Source organism: Carassius carassius, chromosome 32 (genome assembly GCF_963082965.1).
Source record: "Carassius carassius chromosome 32, fCarCar2.1, whole genome shotgun sequence".
In the NCBI taxonomy this organism is placed as follows: domain Eukaryota; kingdom Metazoa; phylum Chordata; class Actinopteri; order Cypriniformes; family Cyprinidae; genus Carassius; species Carassius carassius.
Genome location: NC_081786.1, coordinates 20707903 through 20732186, shown reverse-complemented (window position 1 = coordinate 20732186; position 24284 = coordinate 20707903). Strand labels below are relative to the sequence as shown.

Sequence of the window (24284 nt, the reverse complement as noted above, 5' to 3'; positions counted from 1 at the left end):
AGTATTGTGAAAAGCTATATAGAAATCAATTGAATAGAGGTGTTCAGTTTGTAGCACTAATACCCAGAAGGGAATTAGCATTTTTGAGCCATGGGTTCTCCCAGGAATTTCTAATGGGCTTTTAGAGCAGCAGTCTGTGGATAACATTACCTAAAGAGTCCTGTTTTGTTCTGAAACATTACACATAGTCACACCTCAGATAATGTTCTGAAAAGGTTGTGTAGTGTACAATGATTTCATGCTAGATATTGCAACAGCCACCACTCGTTTACTTCAGAAAGAGTTAGCAAGTTGGATGCAGAATGACTGTGCAGGTAGGTTAATTTCATTTTTTTTTTTTTTTTAAATTTCTGCCAGCTCTACTGGGCACTGATAATTTTTTTTAAAGCACACAGATTATAAACTTAAATGAAAGCATGACTGTGTGTTATTTATGTTAAATTATGAACAAAACATTAAAGTCTCTTAAAGTAATAATCACATATCTTATTTTATAAAACTTTAAAACAAAAAAATGGGGGGGGGGGGGGGGGGGGGGTGGCAACAAGCATATTAAAGGAGTCATATGATGCAATTTAAATTTTTCCTTTCTCTTTGGAGTGTTACAAGTTTATTCTCACTGTTGCCACCGCCATGCTGTGGAGACGCTGGGTGTTTTGTTGAGAAATCGAAACTACTTTGTTTGGCCTTCCAAAAGAGGACACAACTAGAAGTCAGTGGATAAGTTGTATTTCAACACTGTTCCAGAACGGTTCAACCCAAATATTCAGATTTGTGCAGGGCATTTTGCAGAGGATGAGGACTTTATCTTGTGAGAGTAACCTACAATGCCGGTGTCTGTTTCTATAAACTGGGGCAGTTTCAACTTTGTGAGGATAGTCTGGCGCTTCTGACTCACAGTCTGTAAGTACGTTTTCTTATGTATAGAATCTGCCACTGATGATTTAAACAAGCGTTTTGAACAGTTAATAGTAGAGCTTGTTGTTTGTTGTTTCTCCAATCACAAATGCAGACATGATTTTATGATAACGCAGCTCGATACGCAATGTGTAAAAAGAAAGTATTAAGTCATTATAATCTGTAATTATGTCCCCACTGGATGCAACAAATGACTCATTTGTAATAGGTTTCATTGGTTTTGTCTTGTCGCGCCGGGAGATGTCACAGTATGGTGAAGGGTGTAACATTTCCGTTACATGCTTGTGTCATTCGGCCAATCACAACACACTGGGTAGCTGGCCAATCAGAGCATACCTCGCTTTTCAGAATGATAAAAATCTACGCATTTCAGAAAAGCAGGACATAAAGGAGAAACAATAATGTGCATTATAAGGAAAATAATGTGTTTTTTAACCTTAAACTGCATTAACACATTGCATTACACAAAAAAATCACCAGATTTTTTTTACTTTTAGCCATGTCATATGACCCCTTTAAACATTTTTATTACAAAGTACAAAGGGGATGAGTAAGAATTTGTTTTTATTTCTATTCATCAAAGGATCCTAAAAAAGTATAATGAAAAAATCAATAAATAAATCAATCAATCAGCACATCTCTTGATAATAGCGAGAAATGACACTTCAGTGACAATCCATAACAGTAATAAATTACAAAAGAATTTTTTTTTATAATATGTAATAATATTTCACAATATTACAATATATTGTACCTTCTGTAGACTCTATTTAAAGGAAAGATTGTCTTACTGCAAGAGAATGAGCACGAAGAGTGTGAAGACTGCCATGATGATGAAGGGCATCCTGGGGAAGGTAGGCAGGGTCAGGGGGTACAGTCTGTTAAAGAATGTAGCAGCAATAAGGATGCAGGTCACTTCCACTGACGGCACCTGAGGACATAAACATTCAAGTCAATAAAGATGTGAAACAGACATGCAGAGATATTCAGCTGAACCAGGCTTAGTTTGCTAGTGAGAAATACATTTTAGTGAATAAATTAGCCTGCTGGTTCAACATGTAAAGACAACTGACTATTTATAACTTTTGTAACATGAATGGGAAATCACAAAACACACAAAAAAACATAAATATTTCTATGACTATTGATTTTATTTTATTAATCTTACATTTTGTTCATCAAAAATAAATAAATAAATAAGTTTGTGCTGGAGTCCTTTGTACTCATTAATTTAGTTTATGGGACAAAGAAAGTATTATTTACCCTAAAACAAACACTACAACAAACTTCAGTAAAATTGTGTCCATATTTAAAATTGATACATTTGACAGCCAGTTTTATCCAAATTAACTGACAGTGCTTACAAGCTACATTTGGGCTATATCAGAGGTTTTGTTGGAGGTATTTTTTCTTAATTTATTTTAACAAACAAATAAATAAATGGGTTCCACTTTAAATTAAGTGGTCTTAACTATTGTGTACTTACATTTAAATTAATCTCTTGGTATAGTACAATGCACTTATTTTGTACCTGCATGAAATTACATCTGTAATTAATTTCAGTTATTACATTCATAATTACACTGTTGACCATCCCTTACACCTAAACCCACCCTTAAACATACCCATACCACCAAACCTTTCCCAAACCTTACCCATATCCCACCTAAATAGCAGCAAAAGTGTTTTGCAATACATTATGAACACAATGTTCAATGTATTTCTTTTTTAATTTAAGTACATAGTAGTTAAGGACACTTAATATAAAGTGGGACCAATAAATGAATACATAGTGGAGCCCAACATTTACCCCTTAAATTAAAAACATGCATATCTAATAAAGATTTCTGAAACATTGTGGATAAAGCTAGCGCCGTTTCATTAATATGCCGTGGAAGTGCCTGAAATTCATAACTTATGATTTTATCTGAATGAAAGAATAATAGCCGTGGAAACTGAGGTCTGTGCAGTAAATCGTTGGCATGAATAATGGTTTGATCCACTTTGATAAAATATCTTCCTGAGAACTTAGTGACTGCTCTGACTAACTGGAGCAGAATGAGTCGCAGAGCATCAGGGCAGCCCGTAAGTGCCTGGAACATGCAATACTTATTGATCTTCACCGAAGCTGGAAGACGTGTGAGTGCCCTGGAATTACTAGAAACTGCAATAGAGTCAGTGACACATGCAATCTGAGACACAAGCCGAGGAAAAGCCTGTCAAAGTGGAGAGAGGTGGCTTGAACAGTGAAAACAGTGCATTTAGGGATGGGAATGGCCTGTCATCACCGTGTCCTTTCACAGTTGTATCACTCTTGCATCAACAGGAAAATAAATAAAAGTAATGGGAAGAAAGATGTTTGTGTCCACAAACTTAATAGATATTTATTTTCGGTTTGGCTTAGAGCTGCGTGCTGCGTGAGTATTGGAAACAAGCCGGGATGGATATATGAATATGAAAGTGTATTCAAGAAGTCGTTTGTTGTTGCTCTGTTCTTCCTGCATTTTTTTTTCCACTTAGCTGAGTTTGATAAATCTATGATTTTCTTTAGAAAGCCGGTGATCAGTTCCCCAGTTAATTATGCATACTGCAACGCCTCTCATTAGGGATTTTTGAAAGGACAATGGAGATTAAATCTTGGGCTTTTAGCTACGTTATCAGGCAGAAACAAATGTCAAAGAAAGTAAAGATTAAAAAGAAAGGCATGAATCAAAATATATTTGTCATATGAAGGTCAAAACACTTTGCAGTTTCCTCAGGATATTTCAGCTCATTTTTGGGCTTGTAGATCAGACAGAGAAGAAAGGGATGTTGTGATGTACAAACCCAATTCCAAAAATGTTGGGACACTGTACAAATTGTGAATAAAAACAGAATGCAATGATGTGGAAGTTTCAAATTTCAACACATAAATATTCCAAACAGATGACATATCAAATGTTTAAACTGAGAAAATGTATCATTTTAAGGGAAAAATAAGTTGATTTTAAATTTCATGGTATCAACACATCTCAAAACAGTTGGGAAAAGGCCATGTTTACCACTGCGTGGCACCTCCTCTTCTTTTTATAACAGTCTACAAACGTCTGGGGACCGAGGAGACAAGTTGCTCAAGTTTAGGAATAGGAATGTTGTCCCATTCTTGTCTAATACAGGCTTCTAGTTGCTCAACTGTCTTAGGTCTTCTTTGTCGCATCTTCCTCTTTATGATGCACCAAATGTTTTCTGTGGGTGAAAGATCTGGGCTGCAGGCTGGCCATTTCAGTACCCGGATCCTTCTTCTATGCAGCTATGACGTTGTAATTGATGCAGTAGAGTATGTGGTTGGCATTATCATGTTGGAAAATGCAAGGTCTTCCCTGAAAGAGACGACGTCTGGACTGGAGCATATGTTGTTCTGGAACTTGGATATACCTTTCAGCATTGATGGTGCCTTTCCAGATGTGTAAGCTGCCCATGCCACATGCACTCATGCAACCCCATACCAACAGAGATGCAGGCTTCTGAACTGAGCGCTGATAGCAACTTGGGTTGTCCTTGTCCTCTTTAGTCCCGATGACATGGTCTCCCAGTTTTCCAAAAAGAACTTAAAATTTTGATTCGTCGGACCACAGAACAGTTTTCCACTTTGCCACAGTCCATTTTAAATGAGCCTTGGCCCAGAGAAAATGCTTGCATTTCTGTATCATGTTTAGATATGGCTTCTATTTTGACCTGTAGAATTTTAGCTGGCAACGGCAAATGGCATGGTGGATTGTGTTCACCGGCAATGTTTTCTGGAAGTATTCCTGAGCCCATGTTGTGATTTCCATTACAGTAGCATTCCTGTATGTGATGCAGTGCCGTCTAAGGGCCTGAAGATCATCCAGTATGGTTTTCTGGCCCTGTCCCTTACTCACAGAGATTGTTCCAGATTCTCTGAGTCTTTGGATGATATTATCAGAGGTGGACAGAGTACACAGCTTTATTACTTAAATAAAAGTACAGATACCCCTTGCTAAATTTTACTCAAGTACAAGTAAAAGTACTACAGTCAGTACTTGTTTTTAAAAGTACTTGAGTATCAAGAGTACATTTTCTAAATATTCCATTACTACTGCCACAGTGCTTACATTTATGTACAGAAACGTCCTACATGGAGTTATGAAAAATGTTAATGTTAATACTTTGGAGAATGTAAAAGGAATTAAAAGTAAAATCAAATCATTTTCATCTTTTTACTATGTTTCTTTATTTAACATTTGTGCAATAGCACAATGGCAATGCTCTGACAAACCTCTGCTAGAGTTTTAATGTATTTTTTGCACCCACATTTGAATCTGACTGTGTTAAACACACCGCATACTCAAGAACATCAAAGCAAATGCTCAGCTTACATTAATTTGTAATATCAGAAAAGAAAATTCAGCTAACAATTGTGTGTACATGTGAGTTTCTATGTTTTTTCATCAATCAAATCAATAAACTTAAACCAGCAAAGAAGGCAATATAGCAATGTTCTGACACACCTCTGAACCTGACCGTGTTATACACGCAGCGTAGAAGAGAAAATAATAATGATTAAAGAAAATTAGTTAATCAGCTGAGTTTAGGTCAGCTTACAAAGAGGGAAAAAAATTATTCAGCTCATTTGAGTGACAGTATTAAGCCCCTTCCTCTCACATTGACATACAGGCAAAGGCAGAAGAAAATACTTTCAGCTGAATTAACACCATTCTCACATACACAATCTATGATCTATGTGTGACAACTATGTGTGTGTGTGAGTGTGGGCATGTATATGTGTGTGTGTGGGTGTGTGTGTACGTACTGTCATGAAATCTTTGTGTGTGCAAATGTGATTGCTGATAGGCTGTCCCAGTCAGTGGTGCCTGCACAATCCAATCACGTTTTAGAGGGAAACAACATACTGAGGGTTTCTGAGATTTTTGCTTTTTTCCTTTTTTTCCATCCACACGGAGACACGTTTATGTGGATATGCACAAATTTTTTATCGGATAGACGTTTCGTCCACACGGATCTGCCGTTTTGCGTTTTCGTCTGGATGGCGAATTCGTATATTTTCTGAACCGATGAAGTCATCAGCCCACATCTCGCCCCTAATCAGACACTGCTACGTCACGTTACAGCAACAAAAACATGAACAAACACTGAACGATTGTCTTTTTATTAACTAACATTAACACATATTAATAAATGTATTGTTCCATGTTCGTTTGTGTACCACGCGCAATGTTTATGAGCATAGTCCATGTCTTCTTCTCCGTTTTAAGTGTATCTCTGTGGCAGAATTACAGCACCACATGCTGGTCTGGCATGTATACTACATTGTTTTGAGGTTTCATGTGGACGCGGATATTTCTTGAGACGAGGAAAAAAAAGATCGGATTGGGGTAAGCTCCGTCTCCATGTGGACGGGGCCGAAGAAGTAACGGGTACTTACGGTTATGGATAGAAATGTAGCAGAGTAAAGAGTACAATATTTGCCTCTCAAATGTACTTGAGTAAAGTCATGAGTACTCCCCAAAAATGATACTCGAGTAAAGTACAGATCCCTCAAAATTTTACTTAAGTACTGTACTTAAGTAAATGTACTCCATTACTGTTCGGCTCTGGATATTATGCACTGTAGATGATGATAACTTAATCATTTTTTTCTCTGAGAATCTCCTTTCTGATATTGCTCCACTATTTTTCACCGCAGCATTGGGGGAATTGGTGATCCTCTGCCCATCTTGACTTTGGAGAGACACTACCACTCTGAGAGGCTCTTTTTACACCCAATAATGTTGCCATTTGACCTAATAAGTTGCAAATTGGTCCAGGTGCTCCTCATATGTACAGTTAACTTGTCTGGCCTCTTATTTCTACCTATCCCAACTTTTTTGGAATGTGTAGCTCTCATGAAATCCAAAATGAGCCAATATTTGGCATGACATTTCAAAATGTCTCACTTTCAACATTTGCTATGTAATCTATATTTTCATGAGATGAGTTAATGAGATTTGTAAATTATTCCATTCTTTTTTTACTCACAATTTGTACAGTGTCCCAGCGGGACGAGCCATTTTTGAAGCCGCTGGCCAATGCCGCCTTCCACTGCCGTTCCTGCTGCGCTTTCCGGCGCCTATATCCTTTTCATTCGTATCCTCGTGTGTGTGTTTGCCCTGCGACACACACTCGTAAAAGAGCTGCGTCTTTTTAAAGATGCCTTCTTGCGGCTTGTGTAGAGCCCCACTCAGCGAGGAAGACCGTCACATCATCTGTGTCTCCTGCCTGGGTGAGGATCATGCAGCGCTCGCGCTCGCTGACGGGGGCTGCCCTCACTGCGAGCTGTTGCCAATGGTGACTCTGAGGACTCGCTTGATATTTTTCTCCGAGCCTGCATTCCCCGCTGCGCTGCAGCGCCGTAAAAAGCACCGCTCCCAGCGGATTCCGGAACCGCCAGCTCGACCGAGCTCGCCAGCTCGACCGGCTTCACCGGCCTCCCCTGCATCACTTCCCGATGGTCAGCGCCCGCTGTCTGCCGCCGCGTCTTGCGAGGAAGTCGATCTCAGGGCCGCGTCGGGGGAAGAGGACACGTGTTCTCTGCTAGCTTCGGGCAGTGAAAGCTGGGCGAGCTCCGGGGATCTCGCGCTTTCTGCTCAGAAGCCCAGCAGACGAGCTGACATCGAGAAGGAGCTGATGCGTGTGCTCACGCTGGCCGCGACGAGCCTCGGCCTCGAGTGGTCTGCACCAGCGCCCCCCTCTCGTTCCCGGCTGGATGGTAGTTTTCTTCCGGATGAGCGTACTTCTCCGAACTCAAAGCCCGCCCCATTTCTTCCTGAGCTTCACGAAGAGGTGTCAAAGGCTTGGAATGCTCCATTTTCAGCACAAACTCGTTCGTCTGTCTCACCAGCATTCTCCACACTGGATGATGCTAAAAAAAGAGGCTACCAGTCACTTCCGCCGGTGGAACATGCGATAGCGACGCACCTTTGCCCGCCCTCTGCTGGACGGCGGACGAAAGCGGTGTTGCCATCTAAAGCCTGCCGCACGACGTCATCTCTGCTTGCGCGGATCTTTTCTGCTGCTGGGCAGGCTGCGTCTGCACTACACACCATGGCCACGCTGCAGATATTCCAGGGTGATCTCCTCCGTAAGCTGGACGTGAGGGGACCTGAGGCTATCTGTCTCGCGGATTTGAGGAGCGCTTCGGATCTCTCTCTTCGCGCTACTAAGTCCGCTGCACAGGCCATGGGACGAGTTATGGCTTCCGCTACGGTGGCTGAGAGGCATCTCTGGCTGACGCTTTCAGACATGGCAGAGTCTGAACGCACTGCGTTCCTCGACGCCCCGCTGACTCCCGCTGGCCTCTTCGGATCTTCTGTCAACGAGTTCGTTGAGAGATTCGTCGAGGACCAGAAAGCATCTCAAGCATTTAAGCACTTCCTCCCGAAGCGCTCCGGTTCTGCAGCGAGTCGTGCTAGACCGGCCCCGCAAAGCACAATTACTCACAGACAGCACCTGCTCAGCCCTCCCTCACTCGGTTAAGCACCGTGGCGGGGTCGAGGACGAGCGATCTGCCCGCTGTGATCAGTGCAATCCCCGCCTCAAATGTCACAGGCATAACGCCCATGTTACAGCACATCGAAGCGCTGCCGTTGCCCAGCCAACAGAGCGCGCTTCGCATCCAACCCTTAGCCATTCATGCAGAAGCATGGTCAGCGCTTCCAGGGGTTTCGGATCGGGTGCTAGACATTATACAGAGAGGCTACTCGCTACAGTTTTTTCGACACCCTCCGCGCTTTTTAGCGTGCGTCGAAACTACGGTCAAAACAGAAGTAGCACACCTACTTCGAGCCGAAATATCAAAACTGTTGAGCAAAGGGGCTGTGGAGCCTGTTTTTCAAGCTCAAAGCGAAGGGGGGCTGTACAGCAGATACTTTCTAGTGCCCAAGAAAGACGGGGGTTTCAGACCCATACTGGATCTAAGACAGCTGAACAAAGCATTGGCGAAACGCAGTTTCAAAATGCTTACAACCAGGAAACTCCTTGCGCATATTTGCAGAGGAGACTGGTTCATGTCGATAGATCTGAAGGACGCGTATTTTCAAATACAGATAGCGTCACGTCACAGGCGATACTTGAGATTCGCCTTCGAGGGCCAGACATACCAGTATACAGTCCTGCCGTTCGGCTTGTCCATGGCTCCTCGTACGTTTGCGAGGTGCATGGACGCAGCGCTCGCTCCTCTCAGACTCAGAGGCATGCGAGTGCTGAACTATTTGGACGACTGGCTGATTCTGGCTCAATCACGATCAGAGCTCGTGGAACACAGGGCCATTTTACTCGATCACCTCGAGAAACTCAGTCTCAGTGTCAACTGGACGAAGAGTTCGCTGAACCCCAGTCAGACGATACTGTTTCTGGGTATAGCTCTGGACTCACGCTCCATGACGGCGTGACTGTCCCCACAGCGCGCGTTGGGCATTCAGCGCGCAGCGAGCTCTCTCCGCTGCGGCTCGACCTTCTCGCTCAGAGAATTTCAGAAGATGCTAGGTCTCATGGCCTCAGCATCACCAGTTCTTCAGTTGGGCCTGCTCCGCATGCGCCCCTTGCAGTTCTGGCTGAAAGCGCGAGTACCGCGCAGAGCGTGGATATCCGGTCAGTTGCGTCTCAAGGTCAATCAGAGCTGTGTTACAGCCTCGAAACCCTGGACAGCGAACGACCACTGGACAGCGGTACCAATCAGGTTTAAGCCTGGGGACTTCCTCGAAAGTGAAAGTGGTGTCGACGGACGCCTCCACTTTGGGATGGGGAGCGCTGCTCGAGGGCAGACCGTTCTTTGGCCTGTGGTGAGAACGGGAAAAGCTCCAACATATCAACTGTCTGGAAATGCTGGCAGTGGAGAACGCGCTGACGCGCTTTTGTCCCCAAATCAAGGGCCACCACGTCTTAGTCCGTTCGGACAACATGTCTGTGGTGTCCTACATAAATCGCCAGGGCGGTCTCAGCTCCCGAAACTTGTACAGGTTGGCGGAACGCCTCCTGGTTTGGGCTCAGCGCAACTTATGCTCGCTGAGAGCAGTTCATGTGCCTGGGCTACAGAATCTGGGTCCAGACAGACTGTCCAGAAACAAAATTCCCACGGGCGAATGGTCTCTACACCCACAGACATTTCAGCTGCTGTGGGAGAGATTTGGCAGGGCGGAAGTGGACCTCTTCGCGTCCCACGAAAATGCTCACTGCCCCGCGTTCTTTTCCAAGAACGAAAGCGCGCTGTCACAAAGGTGGCCGTGCAGCCAGCTCTATGCTTTTCCCCCTGTCTCCCTCCTTCCGCAGGTGATAGAACGGGTGAGGGAAACAAGATGCTCAGTACTGCTTGTAGCACCACTTTGGAAGAACCAACCATGGTTTCCAGATTTGATGCAGTTAGCAGACACTGCCCCGTGGCCAGTGCCATTGAGGAGGGACCTCCTCTCGCAGGCCAGGGGCTCGATTTGGCACCCTCAACCGGAGTTGTGGTCCCTCCACGTGTGGGCGCTCAACGGTTACCCACTAATCTCTCAGTGGGAGTGCTAAATACTATCACTCAGGCTAGAGCGCCATCGACTCGATGGCTATATGCCTCGAAGTGGTCAGTATTCTCCAGCTGGTGCACAGCTCGGGGACGTTCATCCCTTAGTTGTGAGGTGACGGAGGTTCTCTCCTTCCTACAGGAGCTGTTGGATAAGGGCAGAGCCCCCTCCACGCTCAAAGTTTACGTGCCAGCTATCGCAGCGATTTCTGAGACAACGCTTGGTCAGTCAATAGGAAGGAACGATTTGGTCGCTTCCTTAGAGGAGCTAGGAGGCTGAATCCTCCCAGACCTCCGTCAGTCCCTGTATGGGACCTCTCGACGGTTTTGGAGGCCATGAAAGGTTCCCCTTTCGAGCCTATCCGAACGATTAGCCTCAAACATCTGTCATTCAAGACAGTGTTCTTGTTGGCTCTCGCTTCAGTGAAGCGTGTGGGTGACCTGCACTCGCTCTCGGTGAGCCCGACGTGCTTGGAGTTTGGGCCTAATGACTCAAGAGTCATACTCAAACCTAGGCACGGTTATGTGCCGAAATCCCTCAACACACCGTTTCAGGCTCAGGTTATTTCCCTGTCTGCCCTGTCGGTGTCAGAAGAGGATGGAGACTCAAGTCTTCTTTGCCCCGTTAGGGTTTTAAGAGCTTATGTGTCTCGCTCTGCTGTCTTCAGACAGACTGAGCAGCTGATGGTCTCGTTCAGTGGACGTTCCAAGGGAATGGCTGTTTCAAAACAGAGCCTATCCAGATGGATAGTTGACGCTATAGCGTTAGCTTACACTTCCAGGGGCCTTCAGTGCCCACTGGGTGTCAGAGCACACTCCACAAGAGGCGTCGCCTCATCGTGGGCGTGGTCTAGTGGGATTTCCTTACAGGATATATGTATGGCGGCAGGATGGGCCTCGCGTCTACATTTATCAGGTTCTATAACCTAGAGGTTCCCGCTCTGCAAGCAAAGCTGTTGTCGGTATAGTTGAATCAGTGTCCTGATTGGAACTCTGAGATCGCAAGCGCGATGCGCTGCCGACAGTTATATGGGCAGTATTGCGTAAGACCCCATATTTTCACATTGGTCAGGCCTTGCCTTGAATATGTGATGTCATATTGCCGCGTCTAATGTAACCTCGGTTCTCTCTAGAAGAGGGAACGAGTACTGCGTTCTCTGCCGTGCATAGGATTCACTCTGGTTCACTTCGGCGATGAAATAAATCAGGTGAGTCAGCCTTTTCGAGCTCCCTTTATAGGGCTAGGCCACACCCGTTTCGGCGGGAAGTGGCATGGAGGGCGCGAAGTGCCCTCATTGGTCTGATGTTGCATCAGCCTGCGCTCGATAGGCTTATGCAGTTGCTGCAGAGCAGCCAATGAGCGAGCGAGCCGTCTCGCCTATGGCTGTGTGCTGCTGCAAATGCGCTTTACAATAATTCAAAATTAAGGATAATTTTTTGCTTCAGTGTATCGTGAAAAGAGACTTTTCCCGTAGCGTCTTAGCTAAGACGCAGTACCCGTTCCTCTTCCAGAGAGAACCGAGGTTACATTAGTAACCGAGTACGTTTGTACACATTACCCTATAAAAACACACACAGGGATGGTTTCAGATGATAATACTTATAATGATAGTTTGTTCTGAGATTCAGAACAATTAAATGTATTTGTATAAGCGTTTGTTTTGTTTTGTTTTGTTTTTTTATTTTTGTTTTAATAACTAGTTTCAATGCAACTTCACAAACAATAGATGTTTTTACTTATTATGGTACATGTACAAAAACATGGTATTACCATGGTATCTATACAAAACATTTTTATTTCTGCAAATACATACATGCATACATACATACATATTTAACCATGAAACCATAATTAGTAGGGTACAACAGGGCTAAAGGTCCCCTTTCAGTCAGTCACGTTCAACATTACGTCAGTGACTGACAAAATCGGGGATCTTGCTAGAGAGACGATTCGCCTTTGAGTGTTAACAAAACGAGCCAATGAATATTGGCATGCGAGATTTGCATCGCGTACCCCGCCCCGCAATGCAGGTATAAAAGGAGAGCGACAAGATTGGTTCACATCGATCGACCTGAAAGACGCATACTTTCTTGTCTCGATTCTCCCCCGACACAGGCAGTTTCTCTGCTTCGCGTTCGAGGGGTGGGCATATCAGTACAAGGTCCTCCCCTACGGGCTGTCCCTGTCACCTCGTGTTTTCACCAAGGTCGGCGAGGCAGCCCTCGTTCCCTTGAGGGAAGCAGGCATTCGCATTCTCAACTACCTCGACGACTGGCTCATATTGGCCCAGTCCCAAGTTCAGTTTTACGCACACAGGGATGTGGTACTCAACCACCTCAGCCGGTTGGGGCTTCGGGTCAACTTGGAAAAGAGCAAACTCTCCCCTGTCCAGAGGATGTCTTTTCTCGCTGTCGAGTTGGACTCGGTCGACATGACAGCGCGTCTCTTGATAGAGCATGCTCAGTCAATGCTGAACTGCCTGGAGTCATTTCGAGGTAGGAAGGCGGTTCCACTGAAACAGTTTCAGAGGCTCCAGGGGCATATCGCATCCGCTGCCACTGTCACGCTGCTCGGGTTGCTTCATATGAGACCACTTCAGTGTTGGCTTCACGATCGAGATGGGCATGGCATCGCGGCGTGCAACGGGTCTTGGTTACTCCGTCCTGCCGCCAAACCTTCAGCCCGTGTTCAGACCTTGCTTTTCTACGGGCAGGGGTTCCCCTAGTGCAAGTGTCCAGGAATGTTGTTGTTTCAACAGATGCCTCTGCCATCGGCTGGGGTGCCATGTGCAATGGGCATGCAGCCCTTGCTTTGTTCTGTCCCATTCGTGCCCTGCGCATATACGTGGACCGCACGCAGATCTTCAGAACCTCAGACCAGCTCTTTGTCTGCTACAGAGGACAGCAGAAGGGAAAGGCTGTCTCCAAACAAAGACTTGCCCACTGGATAGTGGAGGCTATAGTCTTAGCATATCAGGCCCATCGCTTACCGTGCCCCCTTGGAGTGAGAGCACACTCTACAAGAGCTGTGGCTTCCTCCTGGGCTGCCGGCTGGGCGACACCTAACATGTTTGCGAGATTCTATAATCTTCGTGTAGAGCCTGTGTCCTCTCGCATACTCACCTCAGATGGCCTGTAATGCTGGACCGGCTCTGTGTCAATCACGCTTGCTGCGCCATTCCCCTCTACGGACAGGATACGTTCGCCTAAGTGCTTCTCGTTTCAGTTATTCCTCTTGGCGAACCCTGTTCCTCCCGCACCCTCGGCAGTCAGGCATGGCGGAGCACCAGACGCCAGGTCCAACACTCATGTGTATGCTCAAGGTCAGCCCTCGTGCTGGGCTAGGTGCCCGTGTGTAGTGATTCCCCCTTTTGGGGTGATCCCACATGTGTATTCTTCCACGGTACGGCTTCCCTCACGGTGAGCCTGTGTCTTTCCCTGGCAGAGGTCTCTCTGCCATCTTTGTTGTGTAGTGATCTCACCCCAGGTGGCCTGAGTCTACCGCAAAGACTTCCATATGTAGCACTGCCCTATGGCCAGCCCATATGTGTAATTCCACATGTAACCTCCTATGCGCAGGATGTGGTTCCACAGCGTCCCCCTAATTGGGTACGCTTTCCCAGTGTTATCCAATTTTCACTGTACGGAACAGCAGTGCGGGTTCCTCTGTCAAGCCCTGTCCGGTTTTCCACCCCAACTGGTGTGGGGGGACTTGCTGGCTTTCATCGATCCCCAATTTCGTCAGTCACTGACGTAACATTGAACGTGACTGACTGAAAGGGAACATCTCGCTTACGTATGTAACCCTCGTTCCCTGAAGGAAGGAACGGAGACGTTACGTTCCATTGCCACAGTTGCTGTACCACCTCTGTACGGCCGGGGCACACCGTCTCGGCTCCTCAGCGAAAAACTGTTTGTGTGACTGCACGCGCTCTCCTTTTATACCCGCGTTGCAGGGCAGGGTGCACAATGCAAATCTTGCAGGCCAATATTCATTGGCTCGTTTTGTTAACACTCAAAGGTGATTCGTCTCTCTAGCGAGATCCCCGATTTTGTCAGTCACTGATGTAACGTTTTGTAACGTAATGTTTTGTCTTTATTTTGATTATTAAAATATAATTTGATTGTCCGCTGGTTCCCGCCTCCTTCTTCCCGATGATTATGAAGGTTTAATTCGTTACAATATATATATATGTATATATATATATGTATATATATATATATATATATATATATATATTTTTTTTTTTTTTTTTTTTTTTTTTTTACAAAAGTTTAATTGTAAATATCATAGATGAATATGGTAGAAAATGTTAAAGTGCGGTTGTACAGTATATTACAGTAAGACAATATTAAATATGTGGTTACTGTGCTTTTACTAAAAACACCATTGGTTGATTTACAAAAGGACTATAAAAAAAATTATATTAGTACTTTATTTTTGTCCCTCTCTTTCTCTCAGTGAATTCTAAATTCATAACACAGTACCTTGTTCACCAGCTCTTATAATGGCAGAAGACAAAGAACGAATCACTGCTTTGCTGATACCAGATGGAGCACCAACTACAGCAACTACAAAACCACAGGACAAACCAGTTCTTAAAAGTGCTAAGATTAACAGTAAACAACTGTTATAGACCTGCACAGGCCTACACTATATTAAGAAATATTGCTTAAAATGAAACAAAGACACAAGTAACTAATCTCTCCAGTGAGATCAGAGGAATGCTAAACATTCTGAAATGTAAGTGAATCTAAATGGAATGTTCAATAATTCATGAGCTTAATCTATATGTATGAAATTATGCGAGGTAATTGTGATTTTAAAGCATGGGCTTCTCTTAATTGCTCAGAATGTAAAGTCACTTGCTAGTCACAGCCGCCTGATCATGCGTAATCGAGAACAAAAATTTTCTGTATTTGCGTTGATATGTATGCGGTGGTGTGTGTGTGTCGGTTCTCCACACACCACACATGTGCTGTACTTTCAGAGGTTATGACTCCCACGTGCCGCTGCTGTGACCCTCATTATCGCAGCCAACAGAAAAGACCAGCATGCAAATTCCCCCTCCCTGGCACTGATTATTCATTTGAGCCGCCACTCATCTCCCTTTAAAGGCCTTTCATCTGCCACATCGATTAGAATAACAATTTCCACAACCATTTATTTAATAAACAGTATTAATGCCGATCCGGCTGTCTCTCCCTGAGTGTGGCCATCTATGAAGGCCGGCACAATGTTATCATTATTTACCACTCTGAGAACTCCTCTGTGGAGGTGGATCCCCCTGGAATAAGCCAAGGAGTTCAGACAGCAGTGAGGAATGAATGTGAACCATGAAAAGTCTGGTCAGGTACACTGTTTTTCCAAAACATTTAGCCATTTGACTGTCTTGTTAAAAAAGGCAGCTCAAGTGAAGACCATCAGTCTCGAGTGGGAAACATTTGCTTTGTGTATGTCACATGCTGACAAAAGAAATCTACATTGGTTTAGAGAAGAGAGATGTGCTTTGATATGTTCACTGACGGATTTGAAATAGGGTCAGTTGTGCTGTTTGGAATTTCTTTGGATGCAGGACTCTTTTATGTCATCAAAATTTTACCAATCCAAGGCAATGCATCTGTGCACGTGTGTTGTTATATTACAGTATTAATTATATCACTTTCATGAACAAAAAACAAAAACAAACAAATAAATAGCTTCATTTATTTAAACTTAATGTCAACAATAGGTTATCAGAGAATATGTGTTCAAGTCATTGTATGTATGAATTGCATATTTCATGTATTCTTGAATAAATGAATAGGTCTGGACAAAATAAATCACATCATTGACCCTACCGTATCATTAACTTGACCTAATGGCTTACTCGATCATTTTTCATGCACAATAACTTTGCAAGGAGTTTCATTATGACAATATATCATTTATATAAATCATTTGAGTCATTTGAGTTATGGAAGCTTAGCGAGGAAGACCATCCATGTGTTGCTTGAGAGGGCAGGTAGGACTTAGAGGCGATTCTGGACAAAACTCTTGAGTTTCGCTAATGTCATCTCCTTCATACACCTCATCAGCACAGGAAATAGACCCAGCAGACCAAGCCCTGCCAGAGAGCAGCACAGCAGGTTAGAACTGAAAAACCTTGCCAAGAAAAAAAATAATAATTTGGTTGAAGTTCAGTCCATTCAAACTTTTGTATTTAATCTGCCTTGAAAAGGAGCAAAGAGTGTTATGGGAGCTACATAGGGATACATGGATCCATTGTCAAATATGTAGTGATGTAAACCCATTTCAAACCAAACATGACCAACTTGTACTAGCTGTTAAATCTGTGCATGAAAATATTCCATCCTCATGCGAAATTCCCAGTCATGGGATAACATCACAGTTACGTCACTTGCAGCGTGCATAGTGGTGGCAGAAAAACACTGGTAACAAGTGAAGTGAAATGGGTATAATCCATGAAATAAGAGAAAAATATAAATTTTGTATGTCAAGATAGGAATACTAATATTTTTTATAGAATACTGTCATCAAAGATACCATTTGAAACTAAATGCAGATGTTTAAACAGACCGACTACGGATGAAAACTGCTATGATTACTCTACTTTTAAAGCATATCTCTGATTTAAAGAATAGCTTTGAAGGTCTAAATATTCACATATGCAGCTCATAGGGGATATAATGTATTAACCCTACAGTTACAGCATGAAATTCTATTTAAACATATTACTATTAACATTTTACATTACATTTACCTGTTTTATCTCATAATTCAGATTTTTTTATCACACAAATGCAAGTTTATATCTCCTAGTTCTGAGTTCAAATTTCAATTTAATGCAACTGCTACTTGAAAACAGTAATTTTCTGCCACCAAATAGTCTCCACCCACAAAAAACGTCATCACTGTTTACAAACACTGAATTGGTCTATAGAAAGGACAGGATTTTAGCTGTGAAAATTCGCAGAACAACGGTAAATGTGACTGTACCTGTGACTTCCCAAATGTGACTTTTATTCAAAATGTGATTGACTCTTTAAAGGTGGGACTTTATTTCATCCATCCATTAGGGTGGAACTATAGTAACCAACCAAAAACGAAACAATTTGTATGTGCTGAAAATGTTTCAAAGTGCAAAACAATGCTGTTATCTTCTGTTTACAAAAGTGACATCGCCATCTACTGGCTTGGCATAAATAATACAGCATTTTAAATATAGGGAATTGCAATGTTCCCTCTAATTTTTTTCTTGCTGAGCAAAACTTTTCTCTATTGGGCGGACATTTTGGCCACCTGAGTAAAAAATAAAAAATACACCATGAACAAAGCATGCAGAAGAAATGTGCAGCAGTGCACATGTGCACCTTAGAGGGAACATTGGTGGTGTGGTGAATAGTGCAAAACTTGCTGCTACAATGCTATAACATCTATGCATTTGCTAGAGTTTTTGGAAAGTTTTTAGTGTCATTCTTAATATTTGCTGTGGTTGCCCAAGAGAGGTGTCTATGCTCCCTCCTAAAATGTAAATTCATTGGATTTTTCACCAATTTTATTGTCCATAAATCTGATCATTTGGTGAGTACCAAGATCTATGTATAATTCAAAATGCTTAAAATGATGCTGATGTTGAATAATGTTATATAACAGCTGTGTAATCTCCGAAATACACAACCACCGCACTAGAATACATAAGCACTACACAGTCCTGTGGTTCAGCTTGTATGAAAACAAAGCCCATAAATATTTAGATTCTCTCAGACACATCTAAACCTAACCAGTGAATTAATTAACCTTCAGGGTTTGTGCCTGATGAAACAGTGTCAAAAACAGTCAGGCAGCACTTGAAAGCAAGCTCACCTGCATCCATTTGCGTGCGAACACGCGTGAGAGGTGCACGCCATGACTCATTTGCCCTGACTGCTCATGCAAACAGTTCTGATTTAATTACCCCCCCTGCCCAGCGAGGGCCTAGTGTCAACAGACTTTGCCACCGCCTCTGATTCACAGCGGAAAACATAATGGGAATGCATAAACATTCCACAGAAAAGGTCAACGTTCCGTGTTTTTACTTTCATCAACTCATTAGAGCCTGGAGTGTTTAATAATTCCTCACCAACTCCACGCCACCCTAATTACAAGTCAATTCCAGCCCCACAGCCATTTATAAAAAAAAACACGAGTGTGGAGCAGTTGTGCTCACCGCAGCCAGACCTGCCAAGGTTTTGATGCTTCAGATCTTTAGAAGCACAAGATCAGCTCCCCTCCACTATGTCTTTGTATTCAAAAAAGTTTTCTTTGTGTGGCTTTTTCTCGCTTTTTTCCCCCTTGATTGACTCTTTCAATTGCGATTAATTAAAACTTTTTGCTTCGTGTATTGGGTGGCAGCCCAATAGCTGACATCTACAGACGGAGTGTATAATAGGTTCTATCAGAATCGATGCCTTCGGCTTCCACACAAAAGGCAGCTGAGCGATTGGAGCCCCGTGGTGTATCTTGATATAAATGGAGAGCCATCACCTCTCCGATCAGAAAGGGTGCTCCTAAACTGGCAGGCTTTGTTTAAGTGTGATTTTAAAACGCAGCATCGACCTGCTAGGAGGAAGGGTTCCTCATGACAGACACCAAAAACAAAGCAGACTTCAACCTGTTTTCCATCACTACCGCTGTACAGAGAGCCTCACGCTGCAAAGCTACTCTCCTAATGCCATGGTGAAGGAATAAGACAAAGATTTTTTTGAAAGGGTAATCAATAGTAATATTCATAATTCTCATAGTTTAAAAAATGGTATTTCTTATCAAAAAAAAAAAACCATACTGTTTTGTTCAATAATATATATTATTAGAAATTTACACTACCATTCAAAAGTTTGGGTTTGGTAGATTTGTGTGTGTGTGTGTGTGTGTGTGTGTGTGTTTATTAAGTATCTGTGTTTACCAGGAATGCATTTATTTAATTACTAATACAAATATTAGTACTATTTAAAATGACGTTTTATTTCAATATATTTTCAAATGTAATTTATTCCTGTGATGCAAAACTTAATTTTCAACAGGTTTTACACCAGTCTTCAACCTCATGTGATCCTTCAGAAATTATTATAATATGCTGATTTGCTGCTCAAAACAAACATTTATTATTATTATCAATGAGGAAAATGTATGTATTTTGTGAAAACCATGATACTTTTTTTAAATATGATTCTTCTACAGCAATGTAAAAGTCATTTTGATATATATATATATATATATATATATATATATATATATATATACATACATAGTCGAAGAAACATGCTTTTTTTTATTCAAACAAACAAATTAATTAAAAAATTTACACTTTTACTGGACTCAAACTGGACCCAAAAGTGTATAAATAGTGTATATATAGAGCAAACTGCTTACTGTAACTAATAATATCACTAATTATAAAACTTAAAATGCCACTAAAGACTTCAACACTTGGACCATGACAAGGATAACAGTTGACTGGATATCTTAACATCACAAGAAATATAATTACCATTTACACTGGGAGATTTAATAAATAATAATACAATTGATAATAATAATAATAATACACAATAAATAAATAATAATCATAGAATTAATTAAACTTACCTGCTTTTTCCCCAGCACTCTTTATCTAAGAAGCATATTTTAAACTGACATAATGTGACAATCATTAGCTAATTTGAGACCTTTGACAGACTTTATATCTACAGTCATAAAGACTAAACATTGCAGACAGTGTCCACAATAACCTACATTCTTGGTTTTACAGCATGTGAATGTATATGTCCCTCTGTGCCATATTACTGCAGCTCATATGGAGCAGAACCGTGTGATGGAAAAAACCTGAATGGACTGATGCTGTATCTTCTTGTGTGCTGTCTGTTCAGAGTTGTGTCAGCCCCCCTATCATTACCATTTCGTTATCTAACTACAGAGAAAAATCCTATGAATAATCCTAAAGAACATATGTACATTTGGTCATCAAAGGGGTGTGTGTGCTAGGGCACTGTGCTCTGCTGTGTGTGCTAGAAAAGAGACTCAAATGAAGAGAAGGCAAAGACTCCAGTCAATGGCCGTACTGCATTGCCACTGCTGTTTGGGTCTGAAATCGAAAGATTTAGTGGTATTTCAAGGACGTCCACTGATCTCCACTCTGAGTTAGCTGAAAGACATGAGTCATCAGAGAAAGCTTTACTGCATTAAACAAGACCACTTACCATCAAGAGCATCCTCACAGAGTTAAAAACCCCAAACAGGGCAGTTGTGAACTCTCTAGGCTCATACATCAAATACAACAGCAAGATCGACTGATCCCCTGGAGAGACAAACGCACATAAAAGCACATTATTATTAATGTCCCCTGTCTCTCCAGCTCTTTATTGCCACGACTTTCAAAGATCAATGTTTTTCAAAGCAATACAGAGTGTAATTCAAACAAGATGGTTGAACTATTATATTTGGTCAAATTAAAGGCGTTATTAGAAACACTCATATCTAATTGTAAGAATTTATGGAAATTGATAGAGACATACAGACATCCCTTCCTCTCTCTCTCTCTCTCTCTCTCTCTCTCTCTCTCGCCTCAGGAATGACAGTACTCAGATTGAGTGCTGTAAAACCTCCCTGCAGTGCCTCAGCAGTATTATCATCATAAAAAGTTGACTTGACCACGGGGCACATATTAGCTGCACTGATAATTTATTTCAGCCATCTCAAAGTTTATGCTGCATTATTTCACATTCGATTTTAAACTTCTCTTACTAAAGGTTAATGTGTTAAAGTATGAATGATGTAAAGCAGGAAATAAGAAAATATTTTTAGTATTTGTTGTACTGTATTCAATCATTCATTGTATTAATATTGTTTATATTGTTTTTTACATTTATATTCGAAATAGTGAATATAAATGAAAAAAAACAAGTCTGTTTGTGGAACAGGATTTCCCGTATACTATAGATTATGGTAATATTTCTATTTATAATATACTGTATTAAACTATTTATTATTAAACTTATTTGTAATATTGAGTTTGCTAAATTTATATGTTTATTAATATTATAAAGAATTAATTAAATAAATGTGTATTAATTTAAAACTACTCAAAAATTTAAACATATTACAATAGCTATAAATTCATTCATTCAAAAAACATATCATTTTCCATTCCATTCTTGACAGATTTATTGAGATTCACCTGCAAAATGTTGAAATACTGAAACTAAAATAAATATTACTGGAGTAATTGTTTATGAGAAAATAATATTTCAGACTTTCTACTTACAGTAAACACTTCACATTTAAGGCAATGTGTTACTTGACATTTCTTTGTAATTAATTGTGAAATGTACCCATTTATGAGTGAAGGTTGTTTCTACACTTATTTTTCCCCACTCTCCTACAGTGTATATGTGTTTGTGTTAGTAGTGTATGTGTGAGTTTGCACTGACCAACAGCCACCAGGTTATTTATGAAGGTGCAGAGAATGAGAAAGTGCAATTTCAGTCTGTTCTGCCCTGACCTCCTCTTGAACACTGTTTTGGAAGACGTACTTTAGGATAAACAGACAGAGCTTGTCTGCTTGAGAACCTTGCTCAACCGTATACTCTCTATAGGGAGCTATACTGTACATGTATTTTCTCCCATCGTAGGGTCTCTCAGCCAAAGCACAATATAAAGCACCGCCAGGACCTGGCAGCCAATGTAGGCCCTGAATGCTGCCTGTATTATTGATTATATATCACTTTATTTAAATGATATATATTGTGCAAAAAAAAAAGTAAAAAAGAAAAAAAAACAATCATTCATATCATTCAATGTCAAGTTTACAGGTATAATAAGTATATATACACACACACACACATACATATAGGACACATACACATATATATATATATATATATATATATATATATATATATATATTACTGTTGAATGTGCTAGTAATGATATAATCCTTCTGTTCAAGAAGGAATTTTCATTTCAAGATACAGTAATATCTGAAGTTCAGTAAATGGTCAGAGTGAGTTCATAAAGTCAATGATTCATCAGAATGATTCAAAACCTGCTCTTGAGAATGTGAGTCATTCCGAAACAAACTGGCTATTGGTTTGTGATTCTTACTACATTGGGAAAACATTGCTAATGCTAACAATTTTATGTTTTTAACATTGGGATGCTAAGTGCTAAGGGGACTACAATGAATTGTAGAAAAATGTATGACTGAAAAAAAAAACACATTATGAAAGTCCACCGACTATTACTGGGGTCTAAGCATATCAGACAAAAACATTCACATGCAGTCTAATGAGCTCATTGCAAATGGGAGTTTTACTTACTCAAACATGTTCTGAGGGCAGAAAGGAAAATGATTGGTTTACAGATTCAACCAATGAAATTGAAGCAGAGGCGGAGTCAGGAAATTTGAACGTGTGGAAGGAATACTTCAGACAGATACGTTACTGATGCTTCGTGGGAGGCATTTATTGCAAGGTAAGTTAATTTACCATGTATTTTCATGAAAAAAATTAACATCTCTAACATGTAATAAGATAATTAGCAAACAAAGATGCACAGAACAAGTAATCGTGGGATAAATATTATATAGCATACATTTTCACTTGACTGCTTCATTAGTTGATTACACCAAAGCTGGTTATGAGGTAACTGGAGTAAAACATGCTTTTCCAATGCTTCCACACTGTCTGTGAAACGGATATTAGCGAAAAAAGAACTCTCCTTGACATTACATCAGTCAGTTAGCGTTAGCATTAGCATTAGCACTGCTCTCAGGGCAGGAGTACTCAATATTGATATTACTGTTATTTTTAATGAACTGTGTGCTGCTTACAGGGCAGGAGTATTCAATATTTAAATGTATGCTATTGTTAATGAACTGTGTGCTGCTCTCAGGACAGAAGTATTCCATATTCATATTACTGTTATTTTACAAAACTATGTGCTGCTCTCAGGGCAGAAGTACTCAATATTCATATTACTATTATTTTACTAAACTATGTGCTGCTCTCAGGGCAGATGTACTCAATATTCTTATTAATATTAGTTTACTAAACTATGAGCTGCTCTCAGGGCAGGAGTACTCAATATTCATATTACTGTTATTTTTACTGTTCTATGAGCTGCTCTCAGGGCAGGAGTACTCAATATTCATATTACTATTACTTTAATAATCCATGCGCTGCTCTCAGGGTAGGAGTACTCCATATTCATATTACTATTATTTTACTAAACTATGTGCTGCTCTCAGTCATTACATCAGTCAGTTGGCATTAGCATTAGCACTGCTCTCAGGGCAGGAGTACTCAATATTGATATTACTGTTATTTTTAATGAACTGTGTGCTGCTTACAGGGCATGAGTATTCAATATTTAAATTTATGCTATTTTTAATGAACTGTGTGATGCTTTCAGGGCAGAAATACTCCATATTCATATTACTGTTATTTTATTAAACTATGTGCTGCTCTCAGGGCACAAGTACTCAATATTCATATTACTATTATTTTACTAAACTATGTGCTGCTCTCAGGGCAGATGTACTCAATATTCTTATTAATATTATTTTACTAAACTATGAGCTGCTCTCAGGGCAGGAGTACTCAATATTCATATTACTGTTATTTTTACTGTTCTTTGAGCTGCTCTCAATGCAGGTGTACTCAATATTCATATTACTATTACTTTAATAATCCATGCGCTGCTCTCAGGGTAGGAGTACTCAATATTCACATTACTGTTATTTACTGTTACTGTTATACAGCCGATGAC

General features: G+C 41.2%; 1 pseudogene; it reads right to left on the bottom strand.

Moving 5' to 3' along the window:
- Positions 1–1705: 1705 nt before the first annotated feature.
- The window catches only part of LOC132113333 (proton-coupled folate transporter-like), a 49027-nt pseudogene continuing 26448 nt past the window's right edge, over positions 1706–24284 (bottom strand).